This window comes from Gymnoscopelus braueri (assembly GCF_963280865.1).
Source record: "Gymnoscopelus braueri genome assembly, chromosome: 11".
In the NCBI taxonomy this organism is placed as follows: domain Eukaryota; kingdom Metazoa; phylum Chordata; class Actinopteri; order Myctophiformes; family Myctophidae; genus Gymnoscopelus; species Gymnoscopelus braueri.
In genome coordinates this window covers 30,672,625-30,685,478 of record NC_137613.1, presented here as the reverse complement: position 1 = coordinate 30,685,478, position 12,854 = coordinate 30,672,625, and positions in this window count along the sequence as shown.

Below are 12,854 nucleotides of genomic sequence, written 5' to 3'. Positions count from 1 at the left end.
CGAGGACCGAAATGAAACAAACAAAACGCTAAAAGAAAAAAAGAAAGACAGAGAGCAGGAAACATTCGCACATCATCATTCTTTCCCTAATATCCCCCCGGAAACCATCTCCTCTCTTTCAAGCATAATGGTAAACATCTCATGTTGGTGGGTTTACCAGAGATCGACGTAGATTAGATGCCTACACAGCATTTAATTGTTTCAGTGTTGCATGCTGTTTGGAGTTTGTTCTGCTTTTTGTCCTCGGCCTGTCATTACATCTGTGGGGGAGAGCAGAGAGCAGAGGGTGGTCATGCCTCTCTTACCAACCCCTAGATTACAGGGAACTCATTCTTACAGCTGGGGGGAGTGCAGTATGATAAATATACTGCATATCATATGTTTTAACATTTAAAAAATTGATATGAGAGAAAATATATGGAAGAAAATATATTAGAAGTGGCTAATATCTATATACTCCATCCATCCATCCACCTTTTTCTGACGATAAAGCAAAATAAACAATCATTGAATAATGTGCAGTGAATGGATAAATATAAATATGAGCAACGCTGCAGCAGAACTGCTTCTTAAAGGACCACAAAAATGGAAACAAGCCTTTGGCTTGTTTGGGCTTTTATAGTTTTGAATTTTCAATAAAGTGCTCAATCAATCAATCAATTCTAATGCAAAAAAGAAGAATACAAAATGAGCCATCAACGTATCATTATATCACATGACATATTACACATCACTGCGTTCAAGTGAATAACCATCTCTCCAGAGCCAAGAAATGTGTAACCTAGTGTCAACTGATAACATTTTAATTTAGGTCCATTGTGCCATAGACTAATCCTCCCATAGTTCCATACATGCCTATGGAACTTCTTAAGGATTATGGCACAATGGGACCTAATTTAAGAGTGAGAACACCATGTAGCATTTCTATTAAGTTTGGTACGTTTTGTGTGATTTTGAGGTGTTGAAGGTATGACTAAGTACATTTACTCAAGTACAATTTGAGGTATTTTTACTTTACTGGAGTATTTCCAATTTTCAGTACTTTTTACCACTAGCCTACATCTCAGAGGCAAATACTATACTTTTACTCGACTACAATTCTTTGAAAACTTTAGTTACTAGTTACTTTGTAGATTTCAAACACAGACACACCCATTTGTAGACGTCTCGCCCCCTACAGAGCGCTGCCATGTTGAGGAATGAAATCATATCAAAGTTAAGAGTGACAAAGGACCCACTTGTCAAAAAAGCCCAGTATGCTCCTTTAATTTTCAGCCCATTAGTACAACACACTGCTGGCTGTATCAAAGTGGCGCACAGCACAGCATCGGCCCTGTGATGCTCACAGTTTAATTACCACGCCGGGATCATACAGTATATTTGAAGAACTGAGAATGCTGGCTTTCCTTTGACAGCTTCCACTGGTCTGACAGTGGGCTCATTGTAAGATCTAATACGGGGATCGAGAGGTCGGGCGTAGGCTCACGAAAGCAAATTTGCAGTGACATCCAACAGGCCACACTCCAAATATATTCATGTGAGCCCAGTGATCATAGCCGTACGAAGCAAAAACCCACTTCTAATAAGCATTTTCAGCGGCTGTGCGTTTGAAGGCCCCGGGCCCCTCCTCTCCACATCCACTGGCACATTCACAAACATCTGCAGATTCCCCCTCCCGATGATCAGACCAAAGATTCCTCAGTGCATTTCCCATGGGAAAAGTCCTCATGGCGATCGGAATGAAGAGGCAGTTGTGGTCACACAAGTAGAGCCCCAACCGCTGCCAGATTTCCGGGTCCGCTGCCGATCCTGATTTTGAGTCCTATACCACAGATTACCGATATTTTGTCTAATCAATTTGAAAAACAGATTTTTCAATCTAAATACAGTTCAGAAACAATAAACACAAATAATGTTTTGATAGATAAAAAATAAACATAAACTGAACTTTATTTTACCTAAGCCCCATAAAATGGGCTAACTGCTGGTCAAGAGATGCATACATTTTTGGTGCCTGATCTACAAGCTCTCAACGCGTTGCAACACGTTGTGAGCTTGTATATTGGCTATTTTTGATAATAATAAACGTAAGATTTTTTTTTTTTTAAAGACTGTAATACCATAACATTCCTAAAATAGGGACACCAGGTTAACATTGTTTAAAATTGGGACATATCGGCTACATAATTGCAGATACTGATGTCGTCAGAAAATTTTGATAATGGCTGATATACTGGCCAGACCAATATACTGTATCAGTTTAAAGATTCTGCAAGATGATGCAAGCGATGAGGGCAGCGCTCTCCTGAGGTCAGTAGACACATCAACATTGACGCAATAGGTACAGAAATGTCATAAAGATCACAAGAGATACATATCAATATCACAGTATTTTCCCAATAATGATAAAAATATGCATAAAACCCATAAACATTACACAAAAACATACTTGAATAACTAGACCTTACGTTTAGTTAATAAACAGTTGTATTGCATCATAGGACACATAACTTTTACTGAACATCATTTTCATTGAAAAACAAGGACAGATTCATACTCCACCAATGTGTGTGCAGATCACATAGACAGAGGTACAGCAAGGACAGCATTGCACAACATCTGTTCTTTAGTCAGTTCATTAACCACTTAAACCCTGTCTATGGAGCGCTCGCTGGCCTAGCGGTCTGGGCGCATACCACATATAGGCTCTAATTCGAGTCCCGTCCCCGACGATCTTTGCTGCGTGTCTCTCCCCGTCTCTCTCTCTACCTCTTTCCTGTCCATCTTCACTTGAACTATCAATAAAAGGCAGAAAAGCCTTACACAATCCCTACTTTTTCCCCATAACCCAAAATGTCTTTGCCTAACATAGCTGATCTAAAAGCTCACAACGCTTTGCTAGACGTTACAGTATGAGCTTGTAGATCAGGCACCAAAAATATTCACCTATTTTCGCTGAATGCCAAAAATAGGGACACTAGGCTAGGGTTCATGTGAGTCCAACTGGCATTGTGGCATAGAGTCATACTGTACTACTTCTCATTTTAGTGAAAAAAACACAAAAAAAAGCATGACACAGTGACACTTTTCTGTCACGAAACAGTACTGTCAACCTTGTGGCCTAGATTATGAGAAATGCCAAACCGTGGTCCTTTTCAGGATATACTGAAGTGCAAAAATATCAGCCTGTTCCCTTTTTGTGGCTTTAGTTGTTCGGAGTGAGAATGTTCCCACGGGTACTAAAACTGTCACGGCCACTCACGGAAGGAACACACATATGAGGATATTCACAATTATATTGATAATAATAGAATTATTCAATGATAAAATGATAAAATGTTTTTATCGTGTGAAAAGAGACAGGACCCTGGCACTGTGTTCTCACAACATTGTGGGTTTGAATCCAGCTATCTTTCTATAGTATACTCTCTTCACCAAACAATATCTAAAACAATCACTGAATATAATCACTTAATATTATCATAATTAAAGAGCCATACCCGCATTACCCGGCCTGATCTGAGGATGTCAGAGTTTTTTTTTTTTTTACGTTTATTTTACCAGGAAGTCTCATTGAGATCAGAAATCTCTTTTACAAGAGATACCTGGCCAAGATAGCAGCCATATAAAAACAACAATAATAACAACACCACACATACAAGTATATAAATCCACAATAAAAACACTATTAAACGCTACTCAAACATTTGGCCTCTCATGATGCCCTTAAATGCATCAGTGGAGATAAATGTGTCCGATTTGAGATATCTTTGTAGATTATTCAGACAGACAGACAGACAGACAGACAGACAGACAGACAGACAGACAGACAGACAGACAGACAGACAGACAGACAGACAGACAGACTGACTGACTGACTGACAGATTATTTAGAGCAGAGAGGCAGCCATTATAAAACCTTCCATAACATCTCATATGCCTTCCGTGGGGGTGCATGGAGGGAGGTGATGCTGGGTGTTAGATGGGGGGCATGCAGACTATATGCTGGGTGTTAGATGCATAGGATTGATTGATTGATTGAATACTTTATTAACAGTTTGCAAAAAAAGGCACGGTGGCACAGATTTAGACAAAATAATGCTAAAAGGACAACCCAATAAGCCCAGGGCTTGTTTCCATTGAGGTCCTGTGTATTCAATTCATCGAGACATTTGGACGAACAATAATTTGCGTGCAGACTATATGCTGGGTGTTAGATGGGTGGCATGCAGGCTATATGCTGCAGACGGGTGGCATGCAGGCTATATGCTGCAGACGGGTGGCATGCAGGCTATATGCTGCAGACGGGTGGCATGCAGGCTATATGCTGGGTGTTAGATGGAATGCATGCAGGCTACATGGGTGTTAGAAGGGTGGCATGCAGACTATATGGTGGGTGTTAGAAGGGTGGCATGCAGACTATATGCTGGGTGTTAGAAGGGTGGCATGCAGACTATATGGTGGGTGTTAGAAGGGTGGCATGCAGACTATATGGTGGGTGTTAGAAGGGTGGCATGCAGACTATATGGGTGCTAGATGGGTGCATGCAGGCTATATGGGTGTTAGATGGGTGCATGCAGGCTACATGGGTGTTAGATGGGTGGCATGCAGGCTACATGCTGGGTGTGCCAGCACAGGAAGCAGCAATCATTCTGTGCCACCTTCTGCTGCTGGTGTGGGCAGGAAATACCATGACCTGCTGCTGATAAGGACAGACTGCTGAACCACTGCCACGTGGTAAACAACGCCGAACAATGAACTGCGCACATACAGAGAGAGAGAGAGAGAGAGAGAGAGAGAGAGAGAGAGAGAGAGACGGGGACAGAGACACAGAGTGAAAGATTAAGAGCCTGAGATTGCCTAAAGAATGTCTGAACAGGTTCCTCTAAAGACTTAGCAGAATGCAATGATGTGTTAAGTTATGGTTTGAAGGTTCATGTGCATATGAAAGGTCACATGCAGCATATGTGGCATGTATGTGTGAGAATGTGGCGTGTGTGTGTGTGTGTGTGTGTGTGTGTGTGTGTGTGTGTGTGTGTGTGTGTGTGTGTGTGTGTGTGTGTGTGTGTGTGTGTGTGTGTGTGTGTGTGTGTGTGCGTGTGCGTGCGTGCGTACGCTTGCATGCGTACGCAGTGAGAAGATGTCACAGTGTTTTAGAAGCTCCTTATATTGTCTCACTGTGACGTCAATTGTCCAAATGGAATTAATTTTACGCCCCATTCCTCTGGATTTTAGTAGCCATTTTCTCTTGCTGGGTTGTAAATTTAGCGTGACAGTGAACATGCATTTCTTTCAGAGGCACGCACACGTACACTCAGCCACCATGGAAACCCATGGCTTTTGTGAATGACTTTGATCATGAAAAGACGTGCATATATTTTGATACATTTAAACTGACATTATCTCTCTCATTCCAGCTGATAGCTCCTTGATCCAAAGTCACCATAAGCAAATATTATACACCTCTCTGCATTTAAAAGCATACCTATAGATGTAGGATTCACTAGACCAGTGGTGTTCAGACCGTTTGTGTACAGGGTACACCAATGGGCAAATCAAAATCTCATGGTATACCTGTATTCATAGCGAAAATAGATGATCTAGCCGCTCACAAAGCATTGCACCGTGAACCATTGTGAGCTTGTAGGTCTGCTATTTTAGCTATTTTTTAAAAACATATAGATTGTTAATAAATTAACAATCTTCGCCATAGGGATGCCGGGTTGAAAGTTGAACGTTTTTTTTAGGGTATAGAATTAGCCTCTGTATTGGGAAACGAGTGCACATTTACTGACGTAAATAAAAAAAGAACTCATGACTACGTATAGTTATATATATTGCAATAATAATGTGTGGTTGTCACAAACTCCAAAGCACACTTGTCTCCAATTGGGAACCACTGCACTAGACCGCATGAGTCACTGATGCAATAATGTGAAAACTAAAATAAAACAGTAATGTACAGATGTCATAATGTTTATGCCCTTGACCTCTGAAGACGCTCGCTTCCTGAAATAACGATCGCTTTCCCATCTGTGCGTAAGAGCATAGTACTTCGCATCACACATCAGATCTAATGCAGTTGGAGCTCAATCTGGTTTTAGGAGCACACTGCTGCTCTTTTCAGAACCCCGCCACTCTTATCCAAACAGAGCAGCTGCCAACTTTCTCGCTGTGAGGTATTTCCTTACAGAACGCTCCCACCACCTCTCTTGACACCGTGCATGATTTAGACCTTTTAGGAAATCAGGCTTTGAGGCAACGTTCCGCTCCAGTGGAATAGCGAGCCACAGCATTTCATCTGGAGCTAGTATCTGAAATGTGATGCATCTCAGATGGAATGGTATTCTGGCTGGAAATGTGGGGCCTGTGATCAGGTTGCCACCAGAGTTAGAGTTTAACCACTTAAGCCCTATTTTATACTTCATTGTATGACTGTCACTGTGTCTCTCGCCAAAAATAGCTGTCAATATCTACAAGCTCCCAATGCATTTAGAAAAGCTTTTATTTGTTGAATTTTTTTTGACACTTTCTGAAAATCTTCGCCTATCGACCTGCCCAAAATACAGTAGAGAAGTCAGGTTGAAAAGTGATGTTTCTTTGGTGCCATGTGTGTTTGTACCATATAGCATTTACACGTCTTACCTGAAACTGCACATATAACTTTCTCTTGGGGTCCAGTTCCCATCCCTCCAGTTGGCTGTAGTCGTGCACGTGGACGTTTCTGTGAAAGGACAGAGAAGCACTGATCACCACATTGTTACAGCATCATCATCATCAGCCGCCACCATGTGCACACAATACTCAATACTGTCAATTGTTGACAAGCAGAACACAGCTGCTCTGTTCATTCTGTCTCAAGCTGTTTCCTATTCCCCCCCAGCGTCAACACTGCAACTGGAAGCTCCTTATTATTAATGATGGGTGTTAAAGTTTGACTGGGTCACACTGACCCTCCTCATGAACTTTCAGAGAGGAGAAATTTAATGAAACAAGGATCTGGGACTTTAAAGCTGCAATCCGGAAATGTATTTTAATGAATAAAATGTTATTGTAATCAACCTAACCTATAGCACATCTGCAGTGGGTGGAGGTGGTCTCCCTTTGCTTCCAATGAGAAATGTAGACCCTGGTGTCAGGTAGGGCACCTACTGGTTGACAAGTAGTGCTGCCTGAAGTTCATGAGCACAATATTTCCCCAGGCCGAGCGGGGATCCCCACTTGTCAGAGTGGTGGAAGTTTGATCTCTCGTGCAAGATACCCCGGTTCAAAAAAAGTTACAGATTACAGCTTTAAAGCTATCTTATAGTGAGTCCACAACATTTATATCCTCCTATATTGAGCAATAGCAGCAGCCCTCAGCTATGATAGATTAAGAGTTTTCCCTAAATGTACTTTCAGTGAACCAAGATGAAACTTTCAGTGGGAGCGCGCAGAATAGGGCACCGTTAGTGTGATCCATTCAGCCTCTGTTTATCCTGGCATTGTGTGTTCGGCATAAAACCCCATTTTCAACACAGCAGCCCATTTTCTTGTGGAGCTGCCCCTAAAGAGACTGCGTCCTGAACATCTGTGGAGGAAACGCTCCACGCTGTGTTTATTTCCAGTACAGGTTGGCACGGCCCCTCCATGGGCCAACCTCATTAAAATATATATACGGCTCAACTTCAGGGACCTGGTTGCAGGCTGAGCTCTTTGTTTTATGTGCCACTGCTGGGCTCGGTGAATTTCCTTTTCCCTGCTGTGTGACGATGACCTCAGTATTTGTTACTGTGAGTCACAGTAACTTGTCACAGTCTATGACAAGTGCACAGTAAGAACAAGGTGAACGTATCCCTTCTGATAAGCGAGAGGGAGGTAGAGTGTACAAGCAGGTGCATGGTGCCTGCACACTGTACAGTATGTGCCTGTGTGTGAGTGTGTGCACATAGCCTATACCTACAATGTATGCATGCGTGCATGTGTCTGTGCACAAGTTTAAATTACATGGGAGTCTATAAGCACGACTGTTGCCCATCTGGCGATTTTCCAGGGACGACCTGGCCTCAGCTGTATAATCTGATCAGAGGTCAGCCTAGTGGAACAATGATAGTAGTGGCTGTGTGTGTGTGTGTGTGTGTGTGTGTGTGTGTGTGTGTGTGTGTGTGTGTGTGTGTGTGTGTGTGCGCGCGTGTGTATTGTCTCATTGTATTCATAGGGAAACGGCCAGTGCTGTTCAGTGGAAAGAAAGCGGTCACCCAAAATCGGCCACAAAATTGCAGCTCACTTGCAGGCCACTCATTCTCCAAATAGAAGCATTGTGTTTTGGGACCATTTGGGCCGCACAGAGGGAAGGATAATGAACACGAAAGTATGCAAACTATTCAGAGATAATGAATGAATTATAAGAGCTAACGTGCCACTGATTGCGGCAGCAGGCACAGTCGTCTTGTCTCTCATGGACATGAGAGACTGCCGACAGGACTGGTGAGAAAATCGCAAAAGTTTGATTTTGTCTCAACAGTTTCGGCATCTGTTAGTTAGTGGAGCAAGTCACACGCAACGCCCAACGTCACGCGCAAACGCTTTGATCTGCCGATAATGCACTGTGATTTTCATAGTATACGTCAATGAATGCTAAGACTGAAAGTCCTTGGGAAAGTTGTGCAGTCTGTACGTGCTGCAAAATAAGGTTCCACCCTTGCAGTATCTCTCATTTTAGCCCCTATATATTCCTGCCTGGCTGGAGCCTCTAACTCCGATCAGGAGACAGATGCCGTCTTCAGATATTTCCATTTGACGTTTTCAAGAGACCCTCCTAACCCTCCCGCTCCAGCCCTCTCTTATCTGAGGTCTGTATGCATCCAGATGTTCTGACCACAGTAGCTGCCAGCTGTAAGCCTCAGCCCCATATTTCTCCCTCTTCTCTTCATTCCTCTCGCTGCGTTCCTTCTCCCTCTCCACTCCCCTGCAGCAATATCCTTCTCCTCGGTCACATAGTCCCCTTCTCTCGTTTCATTCCTCTCCTGGTTTTTCATGGAAAGGCCTGCGCGAGGAATGTCCTGCTGGCGTCTGCAGAACGTCGCTCGCCACAGCAACAGCAGAGCCATTCTCCTTGCGGCCCGCTTGGCACTGGCCCGCACATCTCAATCTTCGCCACTGTGTACACTTGTTGTCCAGTCTGCTGCCATGGCAATGGGCTCTCTGTTCACAGGCCCGGGCTTTTCGCTATGGCATCTGGAGAGAGACGCAAGGCAGGCAAAGGCAGACAGGCAGACAGATGGACAGGGGGGGGGCAATAAGAAGTAGCGCTAAGATGCCAGGACAGCTCCTAAAGCAGTCAGGGGAGTGAAATACCCAAGCCAACAATGACAGAGAGAGGGCCGGGGCCGGGCTGTTGGTCTTGGCCCGACGTCCGCGCTTCTATGGCGGCCTTCAGCTATGATCATTAGCCATTTGCTATGAGCTTGAACAGGGGGACAGCCGAGTTCTGCGTGGTAGAAAACGGGCTGAGATGGATGTACTGTACAGTTAACGAGAGTCTGATCTCAGCACACGCGCTTAATGAAATATTTCATGTCTGTATTTGAGCTGCGACAAAAACAAATCCCAGTCCACGGCCGCAGCATGGTTTGTGCTGTTTCCCCAGAACACAGCTACATTATTGATAGTTAAGGAACCCTTACAAGGTTCAAATCAAGTAGACACACACACACACACGGGACCTTACAGGGTCCATTTCCATTTATATATTTATCCTTATATCCATATCCTTACATATTTCTATCCTTAGTTAACTCAGAGAGTATACTATTACTGTATCCGTACCCTCTCAGTTAAATGAACATAGAGGACTTGACTGTGCATGTTCCAGTGGAAACACATTAGAGGTGCTTTCTAGTGGTCAGCTGATGGATGGGGGCAGCTTCCTGTGATGACTGGGTGTAGTGGGGAGAGCAAAGTGGGAGTGAGTTTACTGTAACGTGGATTAACCCCCGCCATCCCAGCCTCAGGTCTGTCGGTGGTATGACCTGCAGGCTGCTGCTCCAAGCATGGCGGCGTCACTGCTCTGCCAAAAGGCAGACAGCCCTGGTCAAGCATGAACATGCTTACACATGCTGCAGTCACATACACGCACGCACTTGCATGCACAATTACAAAAAGATCACAAGAAATCGAGTAGACACAACCATACACACATGTACATGGGTGCGCGCGCGCGCCCACACACACACACACACACACACACACACACACACACACACACACACACACACACACACACACATACACACACACACACACACACACACACACACACACACACACACACACACACACACACACACACACACACAGACACACACACACACACACACACACACACACACACACACAGAGTGAGTGCATAATATAGCATGTGGGAGTATTTAGTTGTGGCTCCATTTGTATCCTGGTTCCAGGCTCACCTTTTGGAGTTCAACAGAGGGTTGTCTGCCTCAGCCATGCTGTGTTTAATGTACCATAACCCTACACTGGTCTGCTCAATTCAGGAAGCAGTCTGGAGCATATTGCTTGAGCTGTATGAGACAGAGAGAGAGGGAGGGAGGGAGGGAGGGAGGGAGGGAGAGAGAGAGATTTATTAAGTACAGTTCATCAATGGGTGTGCATATTTTCTGGGGGGGGGGGCACTCTATAACATGTACACTATACAGTGATGTGTCTGGGAGTCAGAAGTCAGATGCTAACCTATCCAGGTCGCGGCGCCAGTGACCCCGGAAAAAAACGGTAGGCCTATACCTATTCCTCTCCTCCCAGCTCCCAGGACTCTGCCCTGGGGCGTTTTAATCCAGAAAAGCCAGCCACAGAATCCCCAATTCTCAGACACCCCCTGTAAGGGAAAAAAAGAAAACAATGTTTATTTCAAAATGAATACGATTTCCTCTTAATTTGAGTAGTATGTTCATATTCTTACGTACAGTATGTGTGTCCCTCTACTACAGCTGTGGTGTTTTGTGGTAATGATGCTATGCTTGCAGTGGGTTGAAACGGCTGAAGCAGAGACACGGTCAGGTGCTGCCCAAGTCCGGCTGTGGGCAGTATGGTATATGTACAGTAGGTAGGGTGCCATGCGTTTTAACCACATAAACCCTGTCGACTGTGGTCCGCCAGGGGACTACACCCCCCATTCCCTCAACACCAAATATTTCCGCCGAACGTTTGCCTATTCGTGTGGTTAATAAAGATAAGGTCTTTGAATGCACTTTGAGTGCATACAAATACCGGTAGACAGAAATGCGTGTGCGGAGTAAGAACTTGGATGGATGTCCAGTGCTTGTCGAATTTGTTTTGTCTGCTTCCATTAAACCTTTGACTCATCATGCTTTCACCCGCGTGTGGGCTTTTTTTTGCGGGCGAAGTTTCCACGATACCCCCCGCCCCCGCCCCCCCAAACCCTTACCCGAGTCCACCTCCCATTGTTATTGCTACTGCAGGGCTGGCAGCACATTATTCTCACCAGTCTTTCAGTGTGTTCTCATAACACAGTGCTTGATGAGGGCACCAGGTCACCAGGCTGAGAAATGAACTAATGACAGGCTGCGGTTTTACAGCTGTTGAAAGCAGAGGGAAAGCCATATACAGTGTGGTTACTATTGGTATTGTAATACACCCTGGCAAATGATATACAGCTTCAGTCAAGGGGGTGATACTTGGAGAACATAATTAATGAGGTTGATAGCCGATGAAGAAAGTGACTCCCCTAAAGAGATTGTCAGAATATTGTCCATAATAAGGCCATATTGTCCCCCCACCAATACTTAGTTGAAAGTTTATCTCCATCAAGATTGCAGTGGGTTCGTAGGTTGCAGAGTGATTTCAATAGACCCTTTTCAGAGCAGGGAGTTTGTGTTTTCTTTAGGGGTTGTTACTGCATCAGCATGGACAACTCATGAACAGTTAACTTCATGCTGGCGCACAAAAATAACTAAATGAAACATACCTGTCAAAATGACTGCTTTACAATGGCCTAATGAAGGCCTATATAAAGCCTATAATATAAGAGCAGATAACTCCAGCTGCACCAAACCTTCTTAACCATTCCATTGTGCTCTTCCCCAGGTGTGCTGAATCCCACTTGATCATAAATTGGAAAGGCGTAGCCAATTGTTTTGTATTATCATAATAACCGCCCCCTAAACATGTAGCAAAGACTTAAATTTAAACAAAGTAAACATACTTGTTTTGATATTTGATATTTTTTACTCTTATTCTTATTTATTTCTAATGAAACTGCAATTATAGGACATTTATTCATATATTGCTTCCTGCATGGGGCCCAATATCTCAGATCACTTACATACATGCTGCTTTCCCTTAGGATTGTTGGCATAACCCACATTAAAAGTTGCTATTAACATTTCAAAATTATCCTTTACATTTTCATAAAAGCTGACTTAATTTCTGCTGACGCTATTGTCATGAAACAACAACACTATGCCTTGTATCCAAGCCATTCTTTTACTCTTTAAGGCGCCCAGCAGGCCGGTCGAGTCACATGTGGCGGGGATGAGGTTTTCTTAGGGGCCCCAGAGAGAGAGTTTTTAGTGTTTTATGACCACACACACACACAGTCGCTTACACAACCTTCCATTATAGTCCCACAAATCTACAGCATGGGGTGACAGGTTCAGTGTCAGAGGATCTCTGTCCCACCACCTGCATGCTGTTAGCATAGATCACGTCATGTCAAAATGATAATTAGCTTTAGGCCTCACTCTGTAGGCCTACCTCCCAGGGCCTGATGGGGTCTATAGGGCCTGATGGTAAATGGTAAATGGACTGCATTTATATAGCACCTTTCTTGCCTTTCCGAC